The following is a 15,000-nucleotide window of genomic DNA, read 5'->3' on the forward strand; positions in this document are numbered from 1 at the left end:
CTTCGGCCCGAATGTACGTCGGAACAGACTGGCCAGCTGATTATCATCGAGACCTAGGGTTTCCCCTAAAGTATCGTCACATTCCGCCTCTACCAGCCCTCTATAAAAGAAGGTGGTGGAACCCCCACCACAGACGTTGCCCGAGCGACGGAATAGCAGGAGAACCTTGCGACACTCCGTAAACCATGTGCCCGGTTTTGATCTTCGATTCAACTAGGTTTCCCATCCACCGAAACTAGTAAACTTGGGAAACATCAGTTTTGCCAATGGAGACCACACCCGTTCACCATCCAGGTAGAGCCACAGATGCCTCAACCTCAGCGCATGTCTGCGCATCAACAGCCAAGGCATCCCTAGCCCACCCTTTAATGGTTGTTGACAGCAAGTAGAGCGTTTCACAAGCGGTTTCGAGCCCCTCCACAAAGAGTGAAAGAGCTGTCTTTCCAGCTTGATCAACCACGAATCAGGGCAAGGAACGACAGATAGGCGGTAGGTGATGACCGATGCGATAAACACATTGGCTACCTCCGCCCTTCCTTTCAGGGATAGCCACCGCCAAGACCAGGTCTTGACTACTGCAGCCACTCTGCTCGATACCTCGGCCCAGTTCTTCTCTATTTGGAGGTCTGGTCCAAACCAAACCCCTAACAACTTAATCGGACCCTCAGTCCAACGTCCCACGACGCTGTCAGGAGGCATCCAGGTGCCGAGCTGCAAGCCGACTGACTTTTCACGATTAACTTTTGCTCCTGCTACCGTCTCGTAAACCTCTATGGCCTTGCCTACCCTCTGTAGGTGATCCATCATCGGTTACGATGACGGTGATGTCATCCGCGTAAGCTGACTGTCTCGGGATGCCGCTCAATTTTCGCAGTAATGGCTCAAGAGCAATCACGGGGAGAACGGACACCCTTGACGAACCGAGCGTTTGATGCTGAACGTCGTTCACCCGAACTACCGAGTCGATGTTGTCGTAAATCTGAATGATCCACCTGAGGAAGCCAAGACCCAGGCTGAACTGTGCCAGAATGGACACCAGGTAGCGAAGCGATGGTCAACCCTATCAAAAGCCTTAGATTGGTCTAAATGGACCAGTGCCCCACCCTTGCCAGAATCACTATTAAACCCCTCTAAAGTGTACCGCATAAGATGGAGATTATCCTGAATTGTTCTGCCGAGAATAGCACATGTCTGTGCCTCCCCGATCAGACCGTCCGCGACACGCGCCAATCTTTTCGATAACACTTTGGCCAAAATCTTCAACTCTGTGTTTAGCAGAGTGATGGGCCGAAAATTATCAATACAATCCCCCTTGTCCGTGTCCTTTCTGACAAGCGTCACTACTCCCCCGCGCACAGATCTGGGAATAAACCCGTTCTGCTGCCAGTTCGCGTAGACCTCCGCCAGTAGGTGTCCGAACAAGTCTGGCATACTCTTACATAACTCATAGGGTAGACCATCCAGTCCTGGCGCCTTACCTGCGCTGAAGTCCGCCATAGCCTCAGCCACATCCCCAGGCGTGATCGGCCCTTCACAGCTCTCCGCGTCTCGCCCCGTTCTAAATCTCACCTCCACTGTTCCAAATCTTTTGCCTCGGTTTATGTACGTTATCTCCGACCATATTTGTTTCAAACATTTTTCAATTTTCTTTTCCTCCACTCTTTGTATCATCTTTTTTTATAACGCTATACGACTTGTAAATAATTCTCCTTTTGTTCACTGCTTCGGTTGTGTTCTCGTTCGATATTACTATGATTTCCGTGCCTTCTTTCTTCAAGTTTGACATATATTTTTCCAGGTTACTCTTTTCGATATTTAGTTTTCTCTCCTTCTTCCCTGCTACTTCAGCAAATTTCTTCGTTGGGGCTGCGTTCTTTTTAGGCGATACCGCCGGTGAGTTTTCTTCACCTGACACAGGTGAGTATGGAATGGGAGTTTCCATTTCCACAAAGTTGGCTTTCAACAAGCAAAACTTTTGGCTTAAACAAGCCTTTCACAAAAATTGGCTTAACAAGCCTTTCGCACAGGTTTGCTTTACAGCTACACAATAATTCCTCCGCAGGGGGGAATTTCAACACGTAGCTTTCAAACGAAAGCAAATAAGTTTTTCACAACAAAGAGTAACAAAATTTACAGTAACAACAACAAATCAACGTACCGATAGCAGAATTTCAAACAGCAGTAGAAGCGGCTGTTCGAGAAAACAGACATTACATACAGCCAAACTTCATATAGATACTTAATGCTAGCTATTTAGCAGATAATCTAATATAAAAGCCATGGTAAACGGTATGTACACAGCTCCATCTGGACTATTCCATTTCTGCACGCTAATTTTATTTTTAATTTATTCTCATTCATGTGAAACCACTTATTCAAGTTCAAGTCAGTGATGCAATTTTATACCAATTGCTATTTTTACTTTTGTTATGTTACGATTATATTATACTTTAGTTTGATTTTAATTATTACTTACTACATATAATTCAATTGTTATTATTATCTCTAATTTTTATTGTTAAAGTGAAAGTATCTGACACAAAATAGAGAAATGGTTTTGTTTCACTTTTAACACGTAATACTGAAATAGTGGAGAAGATATGATATTGCTATGGGCTCGCCCTAGGCAAGAAGTTGAACATTTTTTTTGCCCATGAAACTACATGGACCCTAAGTAAGGCATGTATAAAATTTGAATGATATTGGTTGTGTAGTTCTCAAGTTTTAGGGAAACATACAGACAGACAGACAGACACACATTCTCAGTTTTATATAGAGAGAGATTAGAGAACTGAGGCCAGTATCTGTTAGGGGTAGGGCTGAGTCATCATAGTTGGTATAGACATAAAAATCAAGATTTATTAGAAGCAATATCATGAGGTTTGATAAAGGAAAACTTAAAACAATAGCTGTCAATTAAGGGGGTCACCCACTAACAAAACCATAACAAAACAAAGGAAGTCATATCATGTAGTACTATAGTTAAATATTTTAAACAATGTTGCTATACAGTTAAAGTTTAGGGTTATTCAGAGGATTATTAAGAAGAATATTATAACAAAAAGATAGAAATTTATGAATACTTTTGAGTATATTCTAAACTTTTACCACAATAGAGGGAGGAAAAGAAATTTTCCAGAAATAGTTTAATATTTATACATATTGTACACTTAAATACTAACTCATCAGATGGTATCTGGGAATATTGATTAATTGGTATATACTGGTATTAATAAAGGAGTATTGAAGTAAAAGAACATGCTAATTATATATTAATAAAATTATAATCTAAGCAGTTTTTTATAAGTAGTGAATATACCAGTGTAATTTTATATAAGCTAAGTATGAATTTATAGAGATACAAAAATTAGATTAATTTTATAAATAGATAAAGGCTAATTATAAAATAATAAAGAAATAAAATAAAATAATCAAGTAGGGCAGAACACCATAGAAAAGAAAAGAAAATAGCTTAATTACTAATACTGTGGTAAAGAATATGTAGCATATTAACACCAATAGAGAAGATTTTTAGAAAAAGTATAAAAATTCAAAATATATTAGACTAAAAATTATATATTTACTTATTTAACTAATATCAATAAAAGACTGATGTCTGGTATCAGCTAGAGGAATATGTAAGTTATGGAACAATCATATTTTACACTAATCTTTTTTTAAAAAACTAAGGCTTATATTATTGGTTTAAGAAGTTATTATTGTTACTCCCTACATGATATTTATAGCTTCTTAGTGGTACTTGTTTAGAAGGGTTATTCTAAAGGCCCTTATAAATACTAAGATCAGGAGGGTAGAGCCATTTAAGAAAGAGATAAATCAAGTAATTTCTAAAGATCCTGTCAAATAATATTATTGTATTGTATAAAGTTAAAATTTAGGGTAATCAAGAAGATTATTAAGAATGAAATTTTAACAAAAGGATAAAACTTCTTTGAATATTTTGAGTAGATACCAAATTTTACCACAATAGAGGGAGGAAAAGAAAATTGCAAAGAAATAGTTTAATATTTATTTACTTATTACTTATCTAAATAGTAACTTATTATATGGTTTCTATGGAGATTGATCACTTGGGTTTAACTGGTATTTATCACTCATCATCATCATCATCATCATTTAACGTCCGTTTTCCATGCTAGCATGGGTTGGACGGTTCGACTGGGGTCTGGAAAGCCAGGAGGCTGCACCAGGCTCTAGTCTGATCTGGCATTGTTTCTACAGCTGGATGCCCTTCCTAACGCCAACCACTCCATGAGTAAACCATAATAAAATATCCATACCTTATTAACATCGATAACAAATATTAATAGAAAATGTATAATAGTATTATAGTATTATAGTATTATAGTATTATAGTATATAATAGTATTATGAGTTAAAAATTGTTAATTAACTTATTTAGCTAACTATAATCAAGACTAAAACCCGGTATTGGTTAAAAGAATAATTGTTGTTAAAAGGACATGCTAAATATATACTAATATTAAATTAAGAGGTATAATATAGATTTCAAAAGTTATTTGTGTTAATCCATAAATGGTATTACAGTTTCTTAGGGGTACTTAATTAGAAGGGCTGCTTGTATAAAGCTAATATAAATACCAAAATTAAGAGGACGGAACAATTTAAGAAAGAGATAAAAAAAACTTTGTTACTTAACACTCTCAGTTTTTATTGTGTAAGTAATTATATAAAGAAAGCAAAATAGATAAGGTTGACATCTCTAAAAGTGAATCATTGTCCTACACTACCACGCCTGATGGCCTTGCAGTATTTTCTGTGGTCGATTGACCTTTATAAATAAAAACAAGTCATGTGAGTTCTTAGATGAATTATAATGACCCAGACTGTGATTAACTGCGTGTTTTCGTCTTTTGTTTTTGGTTTTTGCGTTGTTTCACCAAACAAATGAGAGAATCACTTTCTCGGTGCAACTCTAGTCTACCATATTTTAATTTCTTTCGGAAAAACAACAACATCTATTCTCAGTGCTTAACGAATAGGGCCGATGGACCCCAAAACATAGAACTCTGTCACTGATTCGGACTGAACTTATGACCCATGAGCAAGTATGCCGTCAATGGTTTTGCCTCTGCAACAACAAAGTCAATACTAAATTAATGCGTTTGTAGTTTTTGATGTTGTTGTTCCTGCAGCTGCTGCTGCTGTTGTTGTTGTTGTTGTTGTTGCTGTTGTTATTGTTGTTTGGCTCAAGATAATCTTTTAGCGTATATCTTGTAGTACATTATCAAACATCTCCTTCCTTTTAAAGATAGGGATAGTGACATTTGACAGCTACTTCAAGTAAGTTGAGTGACCGTAAATAAGATCCCTCTTTGGCTCAAAACTGGTGATGTTAATGAACAGAACCAGCAACAAGTGACAGCAATGGTGTCAGTAATGCACTGATAAACAAAATGTGATGAAGCATTTTTTAAAAATCAATATCCTGGTGCAGAATAAGAGGAACTAAATTAATTTAGAGATCCTCTTTGAGATACAGTTCAGATTTCCAGTTGAAACCTTTTCATTTCTTAGTGTATTTTAGGATGATCATTTTGTTTTTCTGTGTTGCCAAGTAAACACACGCACTATATATCTTTTTTCACTTGTTTATCACTGTTTTTATTTTATTATTTTAACTCATGTCCATTGTCCGGAAATCTTTCGACACATATCTGTGACCTCTTCAGTGACACTTTTTGTTTTCGCATGTGCTCTTACTCCACTTACTCCATTCTGTTCTTCTAAGATGTGTATCCTTATGTGTACTTGCGTTTGTGTCTTTGTGTGTGTGTGTGTGTGTGTGCATGCATGTGTATGTGTGTGTGTATACTTATATGTGTGTCATAGTTTTTAGCAGTAGTGTGGTCTTCCCTTTGCCCCATCCTTTCACCCCATTGTGCTGCTGCTGTCCTAAGACCCCAAAATATGGTACAGTTCCTGTATTCCTCTGTGTATGTGTGTTCGCCTACGGTGTTACGATTGTGGTAGCTGTTATTGTTATTGCTACCATTGTCACCACCACTGCTGCTGTTGTTGTTAATCGTGTTGTTGGCATTGTAATGGCTGTCCATGAAATTTCTTATGAGTGATAATAATAATAATGATAATGATAATGATGATGATGATAATGATAATAATAATAATAATAATAATAAACAATAAACACTAACAATACTCACTGTGACTTTTGTTGTTTTTGTATTGATTTGCTTATATATATATAATGACAGGGAACAAGAATTACGTAACTAATTTCATTAGTTTACAGCTGTTTCTGCTACAAGGAGAAGTGCACTCAGAGCTGAGTGCTGGTGCAATTTCTTATAGCTTCCTCAGAGCCATTAAAATGAAGTATATGCTTATTTCGGAAAGCATTTAAATACATACAAAAAACTACCTTCGAAATTATATATATATATATATATATATATATATATATATATATATATATATATATATATATGCACATACATATATGTCTATGTGTGTGTAAATGATATATATACATATATACATATATATATTTATATATATATATATATATATATAATATATATATATATATATATACAAATTTTTCCTTTCTCACTCTCTCCCTCATTCTATTTATAAGCGTGCGTTTGTTTGTGTATACACACATACACACACTCACACACACACATACACACACTCACACACACACATACACACAAGCAAAGCAATATGCTGTAAGGCAGGTGTGTGTGTGTGTGATTGAAGAGATAAACTGGTGAACTGAGTCTGAGACATTGTTTCGGTTTCCATTTGAAGTCAGTTTTTTTTTTATTTATATTTCTGTGCATGTAATACCCTTGAAAAAGATATGGACGCCATACCATCTCATTTCAGTCCCAATACAAAGTAGAGGTTTTATTCCTAGCTAAAAAAAAGAATCGCAGTTCCAGTGGGTGTCGAGAATTAATAGCAAACAGAATGTAACAGAATTAGAAACTGTTAGCCGTGGGGTTCTTCCCCTGCCACCGCCCCCTGTCTTTGTTCTCTTTTGTGGATTTAGAGAAAACCTAATATTGCTTGTTTATCTAGACTGGCTTCACAACTGAAACCTTGCACTGTGAAAACACAGTTGCCAAGAGGAAGGAATATCATGCAGAGAGAATATAGAAGATGTAGGTTTGATTGGTAAGCAAGGACAAACAGATGTTTATATAGTTTTAGAAAGTCTTGCAGAATGTTGTAACATGTTTATATAGTTGTAACAATATGTTGGAGCATATTGTTGGGACTAGATTACAGACCTTAGTGGTGACTTGTGCAGAGTAAATGGAGCGACATTTGGTTTAAAATCATACAAACTCATGATGAAGAGAGTTAATAAAAGACCTAATTAAAAACAATTTTTAGTTATTAACATTCGATATAATGGACATTAATTATAAAATATTAAATTAATAATTGACTGAATTGAGTAGCCTCATTATTCGGTTCACAAGGGAACTAAGTCAAGGAAGTTAATATTTATCTTTGCCCAATGATTTAATAGTTATTCTGAATAAATCAAAATTTGATCCCTAGCACTGACCTTAAGCCTGTAGTTTTACGTTGGATTATGGGTCCTCAATTTTAATACAATTATTTAATACTTGGTTCCAAAGAAAATTTCTCTGAAGCTTTGCTTCCTTTAAAGAATTTTAAAGAATTTCCTTTAAAGAGAATTTCGCACAAGATCAACAATTTTTCAAGTTTATCAAAACAGAAGGCCCAAAGTTGGATTGTGTGTATGATTGACTCAATGTTTCCTTGATATGAGTAGCACTGGAGATTTTTTTTTCTGTTTAAAAAGACAAGATTGATATGGCCCCATTGAAAGTTGCTCTCGAGATTTCCATTCATGAGACTGAAGTATGTTTGAAGCATAGTTTCTAAGTTGTGTGGATGATGAAAGAGTAGCAAAAGTCGGGGGGAAATGAAGGATCATACTGCATAAAAAGTAGGCGTTGTTGGATGTGGTGGCAGGTAGAGCATTATGTAAAGTAGGGAGAGAAGGACAAAGCCGGATACTGGAAAATACCAGAGTTGACTGAGAGTGGGCAAGACAGAGCTCTATTAACATATGCCACAGTTGTGCCACCTGCTAAGATGCTGTCGATTCAAGAGATGAAATGGATGGAGCTAGTAGATGGGAAGCTTTGACAGGGGTTCCGCATGTCTGATACGGTCGAAGGTTTTGTTGAGTCTAAGACAACAAGATTGCTTTCTCTAAAGTGGAAACTGACTGGTGAGTGACATAAGAGAGGAAGTCTCCAGATGATATAACTCTGCCTAAGTCATATTGATGATCACAGAGAAGAGAAAGATTCAAGCTATTCGAAGATGTCATTTTTTGTAAATGGTTGTCTCTGTTCAACAGCAAACAGAAAAAGTTTTGCTTCCATGGCAGAATAAACAATACTACATGGTGGCTCACGAAAAAGCAGCCCGAGTTCTGTAGCAAAGTGTAAATATAGAAATACATTTACAAGTGCTGGAATGAGTGTAGCTCACCATTAGCAAAGCTATTCAGAAGCCACATGCAGTAATTTACTCGTTTGCTCTTTTAATTATTCACTTTTAATTGCTGTACACACGTGAAACCACATAGCTTCAACTTTAGACTTTTCAACACCTGCTGCCATGACCTCCTGCTTATGTGAGACTGCTAGGCCAGTTTACATGTAGACCTCTTTGGACTTTGAGTAATCCTTTGGCGAATGTCCTGAGGAACTTCCGGCGTTCGAACTGTATGGTGTTTGTTTTGGGGCACTGTGCACAGACTATGTAGTGCGCCACTTCTTAACCAACTTTTATACCCCTCTCTTTGCCGGTGATCCTTTTCCCGAAAAATTTGGCTTCAAAAATTTCATGCGTTTGCTTAACAGAACCCGTTCCCATACACACTCCCACAGTCGCCATTCTTTCCACTATTGAGTTCGTCATCTTGCAGAAAAGACTACAGATGTTTACTTAATTACTCTCACAATCAACTAATGCCATGGGGATAATTTAGCAAACAGTCGACGAGGGCGCCATCTTTGTTCAGCAGTGACAAGTGGTCGAAATAACACAATGACACTTGCATATGAAAGGCTGGCTGCTTTTATGTGTGTGTAAATTTATTTCTGTATTGATACTATGTTAGAAAACCCAGGCTGTTTTCGTGTGTCAGTCTGTATATTCCAATCAACCCTTAACAAAATATCCATGTCATTACTTTGTAAGCTGTTTAGAAACATTTGTAATTTTTTCTTCTTGGATGGAGTTAATTGATTCCATTAAAGCTTTACTAAATAGTGTAACACACATCATGATCTTTGTACAATATGTGAATTAGATAACTGTTAACGATAGAATGTGAATAAGATACACAGACAAAATGACTAACAACAGAATAATGTGAAAAGCCAACATATCAGTTGGAAGATGACATTACTTCCTTACATAATTATTCTTTGTTAGGATTTGGGTGTCTAGCGACAACAAAGGAGAAATGTGCTTTTGTGAATAGTTGTTGAAAAACAATATTTGGGTTTCTGCTGTCAGAAACCGAATAGGTTCATATTCACTGAAAATTAATTTCAGAGCAGAATCTTTTATAAATAAAGACATTTTTTTAAATGGGAATTATTATTGTCGTGGCTAACATTTAGTCATTTATTTTATTGTTTTCAGTTTTAGTTACCTTCTTAATTTTTACCTTTGAATACAACCAGACCTCTTGCGCATTGCACTTTTACCTGCTGAACGTGATACACACGAATAGTTGAGTCTACATACATACCCAATATACATAAATCGCTTTACAAACACACACACACACAGTGGAGACCGTTTTCTTTAATCATAGATAATAACCGTTTGAAAACCAGTTATTGTTATGAAAATTAATGATCCCTAAACACTTGATATGCCCAGCTTTTTGACTCATTATTATCATCAGTAGATTAGGTTAGTGAAATCGACAGGCTTCAGCACAATTCACCACAATAAGTGTCTTCCACAGTTCTTGCAGCATGTGTGTGTGTGTATATATATATATGTGTGTGTGTGTGTGTGTGTGTGTATGTGTGTGTATGTGTCTTGTAATGGACTCTCTTGGTTTTAAACGACATATGAGGAGGATTCCGTGAGATTTTGCTGAGAAAACCTGCACAGATGATGCGCTTATAGTGATCAAATGTTTGTGCAGTACATTACCTCATTCCCCTCATCAAATCGACATTGTTTCTACCATATTATCAGATGTCATAGCGATCGCAGAGCCATGTGGAACAAACTATTTTGCTCAAGAACACCACGCACAGCCCAATCCAGAAATTGAAATCATGAACTTGCATGCAAAACTCTAACCACTTGGCCACAGAACTCAGTTTTCTACAAATATTGTTAAAAATAAATTTGTGGAACAATAATAATTACATGTAAATATCTCAAAGTTTCGTGATTTTATATCTTTTATTTTATTATTATTGTCTTCGTACAGCTTCTAATGCTGGAGATGTATTACGGTATCAGCTGTTCACTACCAGTGAACTAAGGTAATTCCCCTTATTTTTCAAGCATCATCTGTAGTATTCAAGTGGTTCCAAGCAGTACTGTTTTCTGCAAGTGCTCCACCCTTGTTTTAGCTCCTATTCGTTCCATGTACTTCTCAAGATTTTTATTCACTGTTCCCAGGGCTCTGACAATTATTGGTACTACTACCACCCTTTTCAGTGACCACAACTGATTAACCTCCCAAGCTAACCTGTTATATCTATCGACTTTTCTTCCTTCCTTATCAGTTGTCAGCTGGGCATGCTATATCTATGATCCAGCATCGTTTGCTTTCTTTCTCAATTAATACTATGTCTGGTTTCCTATTCTCTATCTCATGATCGCACTGAATCATAAAATCCTATAAGATCTTTGCATTATCATTTTCGATGATGCCTTTGAGTTTGTGTTCATACCACTTTTTTGCTCTGTCAAGTCCGTAATTGTTGCAAAGTGTCCAATGGAGAATCCTTGCTACATTGTCATGACGACTCATATTCTTTCTGGGCTAGTGGCGTACATTGAATGGTAATATCACATATGGTTTCACCATTTTTCACTTATCACTTTCAGATGTGTTGTCTATTCTATATTTGATGTAATTGGTTCTTAGTGCTTGCTCTTGGGCATCACTGATTAGAGCCTCCGTTTCCAGTTTTAAATCACTTTTAGTCATCCACAGTCATCAACATCCCTATGAAATTGTCCATGCATTCTTTTCTTTACCCACCTATTTTCAGTTTCATTTGTTTACAATCTCTTGTACAGTGCTTTATCTTTGCAATCTTTCATCCTACTCAAGCCTGACCTTCTTACTTCTAATAATAGCAGTTCTGTGACATGTTTTACATACCATGATATGTTGTTTTCTTCTGCTCTAATGCTGTGTTCGCATCCAATCAGTCCTGTCCCTCCTCTTTTTTTGTTTGTTTCATACAGTCTGTCTGCATCACATTTTAGGTGGAGTATCCCATATCTTGTCAGCAACTTCCTTGTCTTTCCGTCTAAGTTGTTTAGTTCGTCTACTGTCCATGCGAATACCCCCGCGTGAAACCGCCCAGGTGTTGATAACTTCAATCTTATTCTGTCCGTTTAATTTCGACTTAAATTGTTTTGTCATTTCTTTCTTCATCAATTGATCCATTTCCAATATCTCCGGGCTGGCAGAACCGTTAGTGCGTTGGACGAAATACTTAGCAGCATTTCACCCATTGCTACGTTCTGAGTTCAAATTCCACCGAGATTGACTTTACCTTTCGGGGTCAATAAAATAAATACCAGTTAAACACTGGAGTCGATGTAATCGATTTAAATTGCTACCCTTGTGGCAAAATTTGAAACCATTGCTTTTTGTTTTGCTTTTTTTTTTTGTAAATATCGTCTCATAATTTTTAATTAAATGTTTATAACTGGATCAATGGACAAGTAAAATATATTACAAATAAGAAAAAAATCTATCATGCTCGATGGCACAAGCATCTATATGCTTTCTAACACTGTGATACATCGCTTTCGACGGCCGATATGCACGTTCACATTTTCGAATTATTGATCTCGCTCTTTTGGTTAAGATCAAAGACAAATAATTTTTGTTGAATAAAAAGTTAGAAGTCTCTAGTTAAGAAATATATTAATGGTTTCATCATTCGTTTTCAACGGATGCAACATTCTGTGTAATTAATAAAGCTGTCACTATGTTTAAACAGGAATAAACTAGCAATGTGTGTACATGTACGTTATTTTCTTCTTCCCGTCTGTCTTGATAGACAATGGGTCGCGCCAAGGGTGGGGCCTACTTTGATGATGAGCAGCGTCTGCTGTGACTGAACAGTCCAATTCTAGAGTGGCAGTCCCTGGTACAGTTGCTGCACACGAACATCGATAGGTACGTGTGGGGTGTTGCTGCAGTTGTCCTCCTCCTGTCCCGCCTGTCCGACCACAGCTGTGCTCTCCTTTCCTCAGCCATGGAAACGCCTTTCCTCACTGTCCGACGCCAGGCAGAGCGGTCAGCAGCTGTTACCTCCCACATATCCACACAGATGTTGGCAGTCCTCAGGTCGCGCTTGCACACATCCCTGTATCGTAGCTGTGGACGTCCCTTGGGTCGGGATCCCGTGGTGAGTTCGCTGTACAGAATGTCTTTAGGCATGCGACCGTCCTGCATGCGGCAGACGTGTCCGAGCCAGCGCAGTCGTCTCCGCACGAGGAGGGCATGCATGCTTGGCATATTAGTCTGTTCTAGGATGACTCCGTTTGGTACTCGGTCCTTCCAGGAGATGCCAAGGATCCGTCGAAGACACCGCATGTGGAAGCCGCTGAGGCGGCATTCTTGCCGGGTGTATGTTGTCCAGCTCTCGCTGCCGTAGAGTAGGGTGCTCAGCACGCAGGCTCGGTACACTGCGATCTTGGTGGTTATTGTGAGCATGTTGTTTTCCCACACTCTCCTGGAGAGCTTAGCCATGGCAGCAGCAGCCTTCCCAATCCGTCTGTTCAGCTCCGGCTCGAGGGACAGGCTGCTGGAGACCGTCGATCCCAGGTAAGTGAACTCGTTCACCACCTGCAAGATGTGGTCGCCGACACTGATGCTGGGGACCCCTCCGACGTCCTGGCCCATGATCTCTGTCTTTTTCAGGCCGATGGTAAGGCCGAACTCTTGGCAGGCATCCGCCAGGGAGCTGACCAGCCTCTGGAGACCCTGCTGGTTGTGTGATGTTAGGGCGGCATCGTCAGCAAAGAGGATCTCTCTGATCAGCACCTGACGGACTTTGGTCTTAGCTCTGAGGCGCGCAAGATTGAACAATCCACCATCAGCCCTGGTGTGGAGGAACACTCTGTCGTCGGACGTTCTGAAGGCATAGGACAGGACAAGGGAGAAGAAAATTCCGAAGAGCGTCGGCGCCAGAACGCAACCCTATTTCACTCCACTCTGGATGGGGAACGACTCCGAGGGCGATCCGTCAAACTGCACTGTTCCCTGCATACCGTCGTGAAAGGAGGTGATGAGTTTCAGCAGTCTGGGAGGGCAACCTATCCTACCCAGGAGCGCAAACAGCCCCTCCCTGCTGACTGAGTCGAACGCCTTAGCCAGGTCGATGAAGGCCACGTATAGGGGCTGTCTCTGTTCTCGACTCTTTTCTTGAAGCTGCCTGAGTGAGAAGATCATGTCGATTGTAGACCTCTCTGCCCTATGTGTACGTTATATATATATATATATATATATATATATATATATATATATATATATATATATATATATATATATATATATAACGTACATATATATATATATATCGCGCACGCACATGCGCACACATGTTGTTTCTCCAAAAGTGCTTTCGATTACGTGCGGAGACGGCCATCGTGAAGCCATTTTATATGCTTTATTGTTTCCACTAAGAAATATTCTGTCGTTTTCTGTTGTGTTGTGTGACTAATGCCACAAGGCATAGTCCCTGGGGTTGAGGTGCAGAGTCAGAGATACCATAAGCCAAAATTTTGGTTATCATTCAAGATGTATGGTGATGCTTCTTTCGGCTCGGAACAAATTCAGTTTTTACCAGGGTTGATTATAGAAGGAAATGTAACCGAGTGAATACATCGTCCACTCATGTATATTATTAAATTGGTGTGGTGTTTATTGGAGAGATAAAAGCCATGTTGACATCCCGGTGGGAAGAACAATACAGAATACCATAAAAAGATTGACCAAGGTGCTTTGCTGCGTCACAGTGATTTCTAATGCAATGAAAATAAATGAAAACAGCCGAAAACGATCGATCAAAACCAAAAAAGCATTTTAAAAAAACGGTATGGGGAGAACATTAAAAAGATTTACGAACCCAGATGTGAAGGCTGAAGCTTAAACATTATCACTGGATATTACAGTCGACTTTTTACTTTTTATACATCAACTGACAATATCCAGAACGACGAAAATACATCGCCCTCTTTACACAAACCTGCAACGAAAGTTCAGAGTTTCATGGCTTTGTTTCCTCGAAACTTTCTTAATGTTGCAAATTTTTCTGTGAGACGCGTTTTAGATTTTGGAAATTACGATTACACCGATAAAATCATAATTTTTTTCATTCAAAAAAAAAAGAAGACCATAATTTTTATTAATCTAATAACTTGTTCATAGTTGTTGAACAGCATAATAATATAGGATAAGAACATTGGCGAAATATCATCCAGAATTCTTTCCATTTGTATTGTAGTAATCAAAACGTGGACTCAGAAATATTTTTCATCTTACCTATCAATTTTGTACTGATAACGAATAATATTATCAGGAGGAAGTCAAAGATGTTTATTATATTCGCAATGGTCGCGAGTTGTTGAATGGAAGTCTTTTCTTTCTAACTAAAAAAGAGTATTTCAATTTACTTGAAATGCTGTAATGTACAAAAAAAACAACGCAGGTGA

General features: G+C 38.0%; 1 protein-coding gene and 1 long non-coding RNA gene across 3 annotated transcripts in view; one reads left to right on the forward strand and one right to left on the reverse strand.

Moving 5' to 3' along the window:
- The window catches only part of LOC118764915, a 15,199-nt gene extending 8,397 nt beyond the window's left edge, over window positions 1-6,802 (forward strand). The window contains exon 3 of the long non-coding RNA XR_005000753.1: window positions 6,792-6,802. This is a non-coding gene — a long non-coding RNA (uncharacterized LOC118764915). The remainder of the gene's footprint in view (window positions 1-6,791) is intronic.
- Window positions 1-15,000, reverse strand: part of LOC115215687 (leucine-rich repeat-containing protein 15-like) — a 92,276-nt gene that overhangs the window by 49,756 nt on the left and 27,520 nt on the right. The gene's annotated exons all lie outside the window — the stretch shown is intronic.

This window comes from Octopus sinensis, linkage group LG9 (genome assembly GCF_006345805.1).
Source record: "Octopus sinensis linkage group LG9, ASM634580v1, whole genome shotgun sequence".
Taxonomy (NCBI): Eukaryota; Metazoa; Mollusca; class Cephalopoda; order Octopoda; family Octopodidae; genus Octopus; species Octopus sinensis.